The sequence below is a fragment of the Delphinus delphis genome, chromosome 21, assembly GCF_949987515.2.
Source record: "Delphinus delphis chromosome 21, mDelDel1.2, whole genome shotgun sequence".
Lineage (NCBI taxonomy): Eukaryota > Metazoa > Chordata > Mammalia > Artiodactyla > Delphinidae > Delphinus > Delphinus delphis.
In genome coordinates, this window is record NC_082703.1 from 8,090,458 (window position 1) to 8,103,231 (window position 12,774).

At 42.9% G+C, this 12,774-nt stretch overlaps 1 protein-coding gene across 3 annotated transcripts in view; it reads right to left on the reverse strand.

Moving 5' to 3' along the window:
• Nucleotides 1-12,774, reverse strand: part of UNC5D (unc-5 netrin receptor D) — a 603,365-nt gene that overhangs the window by 60,473 nt on the left and 530,118 nt on the right. The gene's annotated exons all lie outside the window — the stretch shown is intronic.

The following is a 12,774-nucleotide window of genomic DNA, read 5'->3' on the forward strand; positions in this document are numbered from 1 at the left end:
AGTGACTCACTTATACTCATATATACATTCATTTTCTTTTAATATTCTTTTCCATTATGGTTTATCCCAGGAGACTGCATATAGTTCCCTGGGCTATATAGTAGGACCTTGTTGTTTATCCATTCTAAATGTAATAGTTTGCATCTACTAACCCCAGACTCCCAGTGCATTCCTCCCCGCTAACACTCCCCCTTGACAACCACAAGTCTGTTCTGTATGTCTGTGAGTCTGTTTTGTAGATAGGTTCATTTGTGCCATATTTTAGATTCCACATATAAGTGATATCACATGGTATTTGTCTTTCTGACTTCACTTAGTATGATCGTCTCTAGTTGCATCCATGTCGCTGCAAATGGCATTATTTCATTCTTTTTTATGGCTGAGTAGTATTCCATTGTATATATGTACCACATCTTTATATCTGTCAATAGACATTTAAGTTGTTTCTGTGTCTTGGCTATTGTAAGTAGTGCTGCTATGGACATTAGAGTGCATGTATCTTTTCGAATTATACTTTTGTCTAGGTATATGCCTAGGAGTGGGATTGCTGTGTCATATGGTAACTCTATTTTTAGTTTTCTGAGGAACCTCCATACTGTTTTCCATAGTGACTGCACCAACTTACACTCCCACTAACAGTGTAGGAGGGTGCCCTTTTCTCCACACCCTCTCTAGCATTTGTTACATGTAGACTTTTTAATGATGGCCATTCTGACTGGTGTGAGGTGGTACCTCACTGTATTTTTTTTTTTTTTTTTTTTTTGCTGTACGTGGGCCTCTCACTGTTGTGGCCTCTCCCGTTGTGGAGCACAGGCTCCGGATGCGCAGGCTTAGCGGCCATGGCTCACGGGCCCAGCCGCTCTGCGGCATGTGGGATCTTCTAGGACCAGGGTGCGAACCCGTGAACCCTGCATCGGCAGGCGGACTCTCAACCACTGCGCCACCAGGGAAGCCCCTCACTGTAGTTTTGATTTGCATTTCTTGAATAATTGTGATGTTGAGCATCTTTTCATGTGCCTACTGGCCATCTGTATGTTGTCTTAGGAGAAATATCTATTAAGGTCATTTTTTGATGGGGTTTTTTTGTTGTTGTTGAGTTGTATGAGCTATTTGTATATTTTGGAGATTAAGCCCTTGTCAGTTGCATCATTTGCAAATATTTTCTCACATTCCACAGGTTGTCTTTTCGTTTGTTTTTTTTTTAGTTAAAAAAATTTTTTTATGCTTTCCTTTGCTCTGCAAAAGCTTGTAAGCTTGATTAGGTACCATTTGTTTATTTTTGTTTTCATTTCTATTGCTTTGGGAGACTGACCTGAGAAAACAGTGGTATGATTTATGTCAGAGAATGTTTTCCTACACTCTCTTCTAGGAGTTTTATGGTGTCATGTCTTGTATTTAAGCCTTCAAGACAAAGCTCTTGATTATAGAGTGAACACTTAGTATGTTTGCTATCACTGAATTAAACTTTCTGCTGAGTCTAGGCATGTGTTAGTAGTTAAATGGGAATGACTCAGTATCATTGAGTCAGAGCTCAAGCAAATTCCATGGATTTTGTATCTTTGTAATTAGAAAAAAAAGGGTAGACAAAATAATATCAAAATGTAGCACGTAGTTTGCACAGGACTTCTCATATTTAAAGTCACTTTACTGTCCTCACTGAAATCCTGGAATGCAGTTAATAATACACAAAATTTACAGATGATAAAATTGAGGCTTGGAGAAAGAAAGTGACTAGCTCAAAGCCACCCAGGCTGGACGTGGCCAAGGGGATTGGAACTCAAGCCTCCTGGATCCCTGTGTTGTCCTCACTCTGCTATATCATCTCATTTCTGATAATTCTTTATTTCTCACGCAGTGTCAATGACTAGGTCTGTACTACTTTCCTGACAAGTTACGTATGTCATTAGTTTACTTCAGGATTGGCAGAGTCTTACCTAGCTAGGAAGGCAAAGAAAACAAAAGGAAGGCAGGAGACCCCCCTGTGCGTGAGGCATACGAACGTGGTCCATGCCCAATACTGGCACATTTTGCTGTAAGTAGCATTGTTGTCACGTGCTCGGGCCAAATGTGGGATTTCAATTCAGCAGTTGTCTGCTTTCTTGAATATATTACATATTATTTTTGTCTTTTATTTATTTATTCTTTAATCAGTTTTCTTCCTATCCCTTTTCTTGTTGAGTCAAAGAGCTGTGCTTATTCCCTGGAAAGAAATCCAGAGCTGCTCCCAGAGCAGCTGTTATCACAAACTCTCAGGTGACTTCAGCTGGCAAGTCTCTCTCTACTAATTAATCATCAGTTTCCAAGCCAGAATTCTGGGAATTATCTCCAAGTCCTTCATCTCGCTCACCCCACATTAACACACGCATGCGCACACCAGCGGACCTGGCCGAGTTTCTCCCCAAGTCTATCTCTCAAAGCTCCCCATTGGGTGAGAGCTCCGTGACCCCCAACTAGGTAGGGTCTACAAGCCCCTTGGCAACCTGAAGAAGCTACAGAAGACAGACCTTTATCCTTCCTCCTCCCAATAAAGATTTCTTGGGGTTCATGTCTCTCAGGGGGGATTTGAGGCAGGAGGTAGATGGACCCCAGGCTGAATAGTTTCTCCCTTGTGGACAGAAACTCCATAATAGCAGAAACTCCATAAAAGCAGGATGATGGAGGAGGCTGGGCCCTGCCCAGATAGAAGATAAGAGACCACATATTCCTCATTCTTGAAGTCAAGGAGACCTCCCTGACTACACATGCGCAGAAAGGCTCCCTGGAGGTCAAAAAGGGAAGGGGTGCCACCTCATAGTAAGTGATGAAAACTACCCGTAGGCTTCTTCACTAGAATCCATCTTGGCTAAGAGATGCGGACGCACACAGGGGAAGACCCTGATCACAACCTGGCAAAGCAAGATGATTGGTCAAAGGAAATCCAGAAGAAATGCCCCATAAAAGTGATTCAAACTGCCATGAGGGTGCGACTCACTCTCTCCCTCTCCCCTCTCTCTCTCTCTCTCTCTCTCTCTCTCTCTCTCTCTCGCTCTCGCTCTCGCTCTCGCTCTCGCTCTCGCTCTCGCTCTCTCTCTCTCTCTCTCTCCCTGAGTCTGCCCGTGTCTATCCACACGTACTGTACTCTTTTTCCTCCTAATAAACACTTGCTTCACTTAAAAAAAAAAAAAAATCCCCATTGACAGCAACGTGGGGATTAGAGAAAGGATTTAAAACGTTCGCACCTAGAGACAAGGACACTCAAAAGTAGAGTGACTATAATTTACTGTCCAAATTGAGATACTTCTGAGTGTGAAAAGGAGGGCTATTAATATCTGTGCTAGGCAAAATGAGGCATCTTTTCACTGTGCTCAGAAGGAGACTAATATGATGAAGACTTGAACGTGGCCAGTGGCAGTGGAGATGAAGCAGAAGATAGTACATCTCAAGTGTAAATATGACCGGCTCTCCCGAATCTTCAGCCTCGGCAATCCCTACCCATCAGGTACATTTCAGTTTCCCCTAGGCGGCAGCAAACAACACTCTACACGGTCAAACCTTTATTTTTTCAGCTGCATTCCTCATCACTCTTCCTTTCGTATTTTGTTCTGATTTGCTTAGCTCCAAAATACGTGATGCTATTTATTTTTTTACTTATTTATTTTTTAATTAATTTATTTCTGGCTGCCTTGGGTGTCAGTTGCTGCATGCGGTATCTTCTGTTGTGGCGCGCAGGGGTCTCTCTCTCTAGCTGTTGTGTGCGGGGTCCAGAGTGCGTGGGGTCTGTAGTTGTGGCGCACGGGCTTAGTTGCCCTGGGGCATGTGGGATCTTAGTTCCCTGGCCAGGGGATTGAGCCCGCATCCCCTGCATTGGAAGGCGGATTCTTAGGGAACACCAGCAAAGTCCCTATGTGATGTTACTTCTACCTCTGTGCCTTTGCACATTCTGTTCCCTTTGATTGGAATGCCCTTTACGCTCTGTCAGGTTTTAAGTCAATTGTCACTTCCTCTCTGAAACCTTCCCTGAGCCTTTACCCAGGGTTCATCCCTTCACTCCTGGTTAGTATTCGGGTATCTTTGTCGCCACATGTAGCACACTGCAACATCATCATTCATTTAACTGGGTTTGCTTTCAGGGTTTCATCTATTATGGTATGAAGTGGCTCTAGTTTCCCTAGTAGTCACTCTAATAGTTGTGCTTCATGGAATTGTCCATGGTGGCAGGGTACCCTGAAGATATTTAATTTTGAGTCCATAACTTTTCAGTAACATCGAATTATTAAAATAGTTTGTTTTTGGGACTGATTTTTGTTCGTTTAAAAACTTTAATCTCACATCTGATTCAAAATTCCACCCACACCCCCAGTAGCTATGCACATGGACACATCTGTGCCCACACACTCATGCATATTTGCATGAACACAAGGTTCTAGCTACTGGGTCTGAAGCAGAGAACTTGCTCCCTCATGCATTCCCTCTTCCACGAGCTTATCTCTGTGGCATTATGGTAGAGAAAAGGAAAGTATACACCATCTCCTACTTAACTGTGGTGTATTTTCCTTGGATGGCTTAAGTTTCTTAAGATAATCCTTAATGAATTCAGTATAAATAGGTGATGACTCCGAAAGGCCTCACTGACAGAGGGTGCAGGTGACTGGATTGCAAAGTTACCCCTAGGCGTCTGTTGTTCCCTGTGTGTTTCAGGTACACCTGCCAACCAGCCCCCAGCTGGCAGCATCTTTACCTGCTCTCTGAGCCCCGGAAGTGGCCTCTGGCAAACCTGTTTTCCATCTCACTTAACCTCTCTGGCTCCCACTTCCTGGCCCATCTTCTCTACCTCTTGGGAATATGGGGAATTGGAAATTACAGAAGCACACTTTCCCCCTCTCTCCTGGGCTTTCTCAAAGCTTTTTATTTTTTCCCTCTTCCCTGGAAGCATTGAACAAGTCAACAAACTGATAAGCAATGAGAAAATCAGGTATCCATATCCAGTTCCTGCAGATGACCTGAATTTTATGAGTAGTTCTCCTGGGGTTACTCTCTTTGGCTTTGGCGAGCAGAGGGACAGCCATCTTTGATCCCCATACTTCTCCAAAATGTGACTTCTCTTTTTCTCTCTTCACGTGCAATTCTTACATCGATAGGGAGGGATAAGGCATGATGTGTAGGTGGGCGGGGGAGTGGTGGTGCCCATTCTGATGAAATGATGCTTCTCTGCAGGTTCCGCAGGGAGGTGGGAAAATTAGACTTGACGTTATCCTGGCGAAATCTCTGAAATTAGAGAGATCTTCCAGACACGATATTCCTACATATACACAATCTGTCCTCCAACCAGCACCTCGGCCAGAGTAACCTCCTTACATATAAGGGCTCCTGTTCTTCTTGGTTCACAGCACTGAGTACATTTGGCCCTTGTCACTGACCGAACTGAGCTGATAACTCTTGCAGTGAGAAGGGGTAGTATTTTGTTGTTGTGTTTTTGCCTGAGCTGCTGTAGGATGGCTTGAGACGTAACCTAGTGGGTAAGTCCTCCAAGCTGGAGAAGGCAAACAGAGATGCAAATCATCCCAGGGGTTTTGGCCAGGTCTCCTCCCTGCAGTAATGTCCTGATCAGTCACCTGGTGTCAGGGTAGAGCCAAAGGCAGGTGCCCTCATTTTATGCTCAAGAGGTAAGGTTTTGACTGGGACCCCTACATTAATTGCAGTAGCCTGATGGTAGGGGTTTCTTAGCTTCTGTGAAATCAGAGCCCTTGAAGGCTCTGATTCATAAAATATGAACTCAGTTTCATATTTTACTGGGCTGGGTGCTTTTAGAATGGCCTCAAATGTCTGCTTTGACATAAAGAGTAGTTTACTAGAAACAGATTCATTTCATGAAGACCATTTTTACAAGGAGAATGGCCATACATATCTGTTTTCTTTTTAGCCTTCTAGAAATGAGGTCCTCCCAAACAGCCTAAGGACATTTCTCAGTGCTTGTATCCTCTCTCAGGCACGGTATGTGAGCAAGTGTGTGTTTATAATTTTGTTTGTGTGTGTGTCATTCTTGCAACCATGGAGGAAAGGCCACATGAAGCCATTCCATAGACGTAGCTACAGTGCGGTGCTGAATGGTGAGCCTGTTACCAGAGAAGAAATTGTCTACTCCCTTCCATTTCAGGCCTACTTTTTCTGTCTTCCTAGTCTTATATTTGGTCTTATTTCATGCTTTGCTATCAAAGCTATTGTACCATCAAGGCACCACTCCCCCCAAAAGTTAATGTTTCCTACCACCACCGTGTCTGCCTTCTCACTCCTCACCCCAAGAAATCCTCACCCCAAGATGTACCCAGTGGGAAGACCATACCATTTGAGAGAAAATAAAAGCACAGGAGAAAAACAGTGGTTGAAATACTCCATCTAGGTTGAGCCCAAATTCCAAATATGTGTCCTTTTGTAAATGCTTCAGTAAGATGACATTTCCAACTCTAGTCTAAGCATTTGGCCAGGAATATCCACAGGACAGTGTAGTTGGAAAAAGAAATGAATGTTTGTCTTTGGTTTCATTTTATTGCCTCTCAGAAGAAAACTCCATACAGTAATGTTCTGGTCCGTTTCTCTACTGACCAACCATGGGTGGGAAGGGGGGACAAAACGAGAGCTGGGAGTGGGATGATCGTGCTACATCCGTAGCATCTTCTTATTGGGGTGTATGTGGGGGACATCTCTGAAAGGAGACAATTGATTTTTTAATCCTCTTGTTTAAACACCTTAATTTTAAAAAAAAATTTTTATTGGAGTATAGTTGATTTACAATGTTGTTTCAGGTGTACAGTAAAGTGAAATCAGTTATACATCTATCCACTCTTTTTAAGACTCTTCCCATATAGGTCATTACAGAGTACTGAGAAGAGTTCCCTGTGCTGTACAGTAGTTTCTTAATAGTTAATCTATTTTATATATAGTAGTGTGTATATGTCAATCCCAGTCTCCCAATTTATCCCCCCCTTTCCCCTCTGGGTGACCATAAGTTTGTTTTCTACATCTGTGACTGTTTCTCTTTTGTAGATTAAAAAAACTGGTACAAATGAACTTTTTTTTTAAGATTCCACGTATAAGTGATATCATAAGGTATTTGTCTTTCTCTGTCTGACTTACTTCACTTGGTATGATCATCCATCCATGTTGCTGCAAATGGCATTATTTCACTCTTTTTTATGGCTGAGTAATATTCCATTGTGTATGTATGACATCTTTATCCATTCCTCTGACACTTAGGTTGTTTCCATGTCTTGGATGTTGTACTGCAATGAACACTGGGGTGCATGTATCTTTTCAAATTATGGTTTTCTCTGAATATATGCCCAGGAGTGGGATTGCTGGATCATAGGGTAGTTCTATTTAACACTCTTTTTTTTTTTTTTTTTTTTTTTGCGGTACGCGGGCCTCTCACTGTTGTGGCTTCTCCCATTGCGGAGCACAGGCTCCGGACGCGCAGGCTCAGCGGCCACGGCTCACGGGCCCAGCCGCTCTGCGGCATGTGGTGTCTTCCTGGACCGGGGCACGAACCTGCGTCCCCTGCATCGGCAGGTGGACTCTCAACCACTGCGCCACCAGGGAAGCCCTAAACACCCTTTTTTAATAAAAGTTACCAAAACCTGTTTAGAGAGGATGAAAAATCCACATCCCCCCAAAGCTCCTGAAGAAATGTTAGAAAGACCCAAATTCTTTCAAATTCAAGTTTGGGAAGAGGCAGCCTTGTTGAGAGTGATCACTGCTGGTTTCCTACCCTCCAAAGCCGTCCTCGATAAAGGTGGCCACATGTGGCATCGACCGAGCTTCTTAAATACACTTGATCCAGGAGAATCCTAAGGGCCTCTCACCAGCAAATACTTCTGGCAGCTCCAAGTTTATGCCATTGCCTTTCGGTGAGGCTACTCTAGCTTCTGTGACATCACAAAGCATCCTCTATTTTGTGAGTGGAGCAGTGCCTGAAACTTAACCCTTCTGTCTGTCGGTGGCTGGGCCTGGGGCAGAGTTGGAAGGAAGCTGCTTAAGGCAATATTCGGGCATCAGAGTGACTTCAAAGCAGAGAATAAATGCTTGGATTTCATACCTACACCCCAATGTTCATAGCAGCACTATTTACAACATCCAAGACATGGAAGCAACCCAGTGTCCGTCAATAGACAGATGGATAAAGAAGATGTAGTACATATATATACAATGGAATATTCCTCAGCTATAAAAAAGAATGAAATATTACCATTTGTAGCAATATGGATGGACCTAGAGATTATCATCCTGAGCGAAGTCAAAGACAAATATTATATCACTTATATGTGGAATCTAAAATAACGGATTTATTTATGAAACAGACTCACAGACATAGAAAACAAACTTACGGTTACCAAAGGGGAAAGCTAGGGGGAGGGATTAATAGATAAACGACAAGGATTTACTGTATAGCAAAGGGAGCTACATTCAGTATCCTGTAATAACCTATAATGGAAAAGAATCTGAAAAAATATATGTATAACTGAATCACTTTGCTGTACACCTGAAACTAACATTTTAAGTCAACTATACCTCACTTAAAAATAAAAAAGCCTGGGGCTTCCCTGGTGGCGCAGTGGTTGAGAGTCCGCCTGCCGATGCAGGGGACGCGGGTTTGTGCCCCGGTCCAGGAAGATCCCACGTGCCGTGGAGCGGCTGGGCCCGTGAGCCATGGCCGCTGAGCCTGCGCGTCCAGAGCCTGTGCTCTGCAACGGGAGAGGCCACAACAGTAAGAGGCCCGCGTACGGCAAAAAAATTTTAAAAAAAAAAAATAAATAAAAAAGCCTGGATTTACCTACTGTTCTATACCCCCTTCCTACCTTACACTGTATAAATACTGGAAAATGTATCCTGGAGCTGGAAATCACTGAGTTAATAACCCTTATACCTTTCTTTGTCTGGTGAATTTCTACTGATCTTTTAGCCACCTTCCTTCCCTACTATGCCTCTCTGAATCTATCCTTAGAACAGATTAAGGGCCTCCACTATTTTTCCCATTGTTTTCTGTGAAATCCTCTACTGCAGTGTCGTTCCACATTGAAGTATAAAGTTACTGTCTTCGCCAAATCTGGGCCCCATTCTGTATGTTTCACGGTGTATTTCCATTATTAGGCATAAGCCCCATCTCTCATCAAACATGTCTTACTGGACTCAAGAATAATACACTTAATTATTCCTTAAAGTGGGGAGTGTGACATAGTCTAAAAGTACATTATTAGGCAGAAACTTTTGTTTTGGTGCCCGGTCCTGCTACCACCTAGGCAAACCTAACTTCTTTTTGGTCTTCATTTTCAAGTCTACAAAATTAGGGTAATTATTATTACTTACCACAGCAGGATGGATAAGATTAAAGGAAATCTTGTAGGTAGAATACTTTATCAAATTTAAATGTATCAATTAGGTGTTCTTATTTTATCTTTCAAATTGTAGTATCACTCACTGTATGTCATGCAATCCTACAACATCCCTATGAGGTAGGTACCTAGTATTGTTTTTCAGATGAGGACGCAGAGTCAAGGAGCTTCATAAACTTACCTAAGGTCACATGAATAAAACCAGCGAGTCTTAAGTCTGAACCCAGAGCTCAGATGCCTGAGTGCGCACTCTTAGCCCAAGTTTCAGCACTGAGGTGACACCTGTTTCCAGACCTTTTTCTCTCAACTATGATGATGTAATAACAACAGCCAGTTACCTTTGTCCAGTCCTGCCTAATTCTCGGTGCTCTTACAGAGCGATTCCAGGCGATGCCTCTTTACAGCGGCCAAACCTTGGCATGCAACGTCAGAAAGCTGTTTCCCTAAAGTCTCCGACGTCAAGGAGAGGTGGCATCCTTTAGTCCGTGAGCACCGGAATTGGAGTCAGATATCCTGAAGTCAAATCCCAGCTCACCGGTAAGTAACAGGCCCTCGCAAAGCAGCCTCACTTCTTTGAACCTTCATTTTTCAGATCTTTTTTTCTCATCTCAAAAATTGGGACAAAATCCCCTTCTTTTGAACATAACTGGGGAGATTAAATGAGTTAAGCACATGAGAGCACCTTTGCAAGTTATACTGAAACAGAGGTAAGTAATTACTTTTCCAAGGATGCGAAGTCCCCTTCTAGCGAACCATTTAAGGTGTATATATGTACAAAAAGTCAACAGAGTTAATTCCCTCAGCATTATAACCAACCAAAAGTCCAGATTGCTGGAGGAGGTTAGAAAAGATTCATTAGGATGGTTGTTCAAGTCTGAGAGCGTAGACAAAGCAGGGATATTGAGGGAGGAAAGTGACATCATTCCACTAATGGAAAGTACAGACTTGCCACGTATGCAAGTAGGACATCCCAAGAGAGACAGAGCACATTCAATTCAAACAATGAACAACCTCCGTTGAAACTTACCAGAATATTAAATATATCCATCTGAGACTATTTGAATACGGGGGCTTGTTTTGAGTCTGTGGTTAACGCCACACACCCATACCCCTGGAAATCTGGTACAGAGTTTGGATCCTTGATATCCATTATGGTTCCACTAAATCATCACCCTGCTACACGAGGGGTGTGTAACTCAGAAAGGAGCAACAGAAATAAATCATCAACAGCAAAACGGAAAAGCCTTTCAACACAGCATAAAGATGGGGTTCAGAGAATCCCGCTGTGATTCTGTGTGTGTGGAGGTGATGGACTCAGAAAACCCAGTTCTCACACCTGTGACCCGAGAGGGAGGGAACTCAGATGGCTCTAGAGGAAAAGGTGAAAGAGCCAGAGCAGTGCCGTACCAGCTCCACGAACTTTGAGGAAATGCGCCTTAATCTGGACACAAGTTCAGAATAACAGAGAGCATGAGATGAACGTGGGTTTACAAGTGGCCTTACAAAGAAAAGTTGACACTGAAGAGCTATATCAGTTGTCTTCTTCTGATTCATCACAGGACTAAAAGCAGAACTCGGATGCAAGCAGCCTCCTGGCAAGGATGGAAAAACAAATGTACCTGAGCTTTAGAAAAAGTAACTAAAAGGCATTTACTATTTTTAGTGTTTTTGTAAGTATGCAGTTTGGAGCTCCTCCAAAAGGAGTGAGACTAGCCGAGGAAGCGAAGTGGGCTGTAGTCTGGTGGTGTGAAGTAGGAACATCTGGGAAGGTTTCAGCAACATGGAAAAAAATGTGTGCATTCTGCAATTTTATTTCATCCTCTGTTAAGCAGAGAACTACACGCTTACTTCATAGATCTGAAGTCTTGGATGAACTCTTCTTGTTTCCATCCACCTTCCTGAACAGCAGCAATGAACCTGCGCCTCAGATACAGATGGATAAACCAAACTGATTAACATGGAACTTACAAAGCTTAGCAGGGGGTGATCCCAGGAGGCCAAAGCCGTCTTTCAGAGTCTTGGAGCTCTGGTGAGTTTTTATGTATTTCTCTTCCTTATTTTTCAACTGCAGGATGTCCCAAGTCATATTTCCCTCATTTTTGAGCCATTTAATGTAAGTCCCTGTATGTTTGATGCCTTTGGACACATTCTAGCTCTGACCTCCTAAAAAGAAAGTTCTAGTAAGAGATGGGGATTGAGGTGAGCTGTGCATTAGGTGCCTTTGAAAATGTGGATGAGCCCTAGGCTGGTTCTTGCATAATGAGGTGAAAGACCCTGAGGCTGGGTTTGAGAGGAAGGAGCTGAACACAGGCTCCGTGGACTCGTTACCTCTAAACCACTAAGGGAACAGGATGCAGCGGGGAGGAGGGTTCGCAGGAGGCCATGATTTTCAGGCAAGGTTGACTGGATTCTGCCTCAAACTTGATTTTTGAAGGGTGATGCATTTAAGAGCATATGTATAATTGACCATGACCTCAATTTTGGACAGGTACAGTCGCTTAAATAAATCCACCATAGAGAGAAAAACGAGGTGACTCTCATCCAGAGAACTCCATTTTTAGGGCTGCTTAGTTGAGATTCTGAATAAAACCTCTTGCCCTTTTTGCCAAGTGGAGACATTTAAACACCGGCATGTTTTCAGGTAAAGGACCTAGGTCTACAGACCTGAGGAAATAACATAAGAGCCCGACATAGCACAGCTTATGTGCAAGTCCTCTGAAAGTCTCCCCAGCAACCAACTAGCGGAGCCTTTTCTTCCATTTTTTCTCAAGCACCGTAGAGCAGAAAGTTAAAACCACTGGTTACCAACAAATCCTCTTATGGAGATAGCTATCAAAGTCTGTTCAAACCATCTGTTTCTCTGTTTTTCCTTTCAGTGTTTTTCCTTCATGTGTGTATTTTTTATTTTTATTTTTTGCTAAGAATGACAAGATCTATTCTAAAATAACCAAGATGTTATGACTGAAAATGCCAGAGGTATACAGACCCAGTTTATAAGAGAAATTGCTTTCTCAAGAGGAGTTTGGTTTATCTTGTGTGGAGGCAGGCAGCGTTTCTACAAATATTATAGTTGCACTAGGAAGATAACCAACTACTTTCATTAAGAGTATGTGGCAAGATTTGTATTTGTTCATGTAATTGAATTTAATGCTGCTGAAATTTGTCAGACCTGAAAGCTATTGAAGTATAGACTATTTTTTTCTTTGAGGAATATTGCCTAAGAAATTATCTCTCGGCTTTAGGGCAGGTCTTCTGTTGATATTAAAAGGTCACAGGTCAGTTATTCTCTGCATTTTCATAACGTGTGGCACCAAAGGGTACCTCCAGGGATGATATTTTCTTCTTTTGAGAGGAAGGCTCTGTGACCCAGTCACTGTTTGTGGAGAGACCCTGATTATGCCTTGCCTGTGGA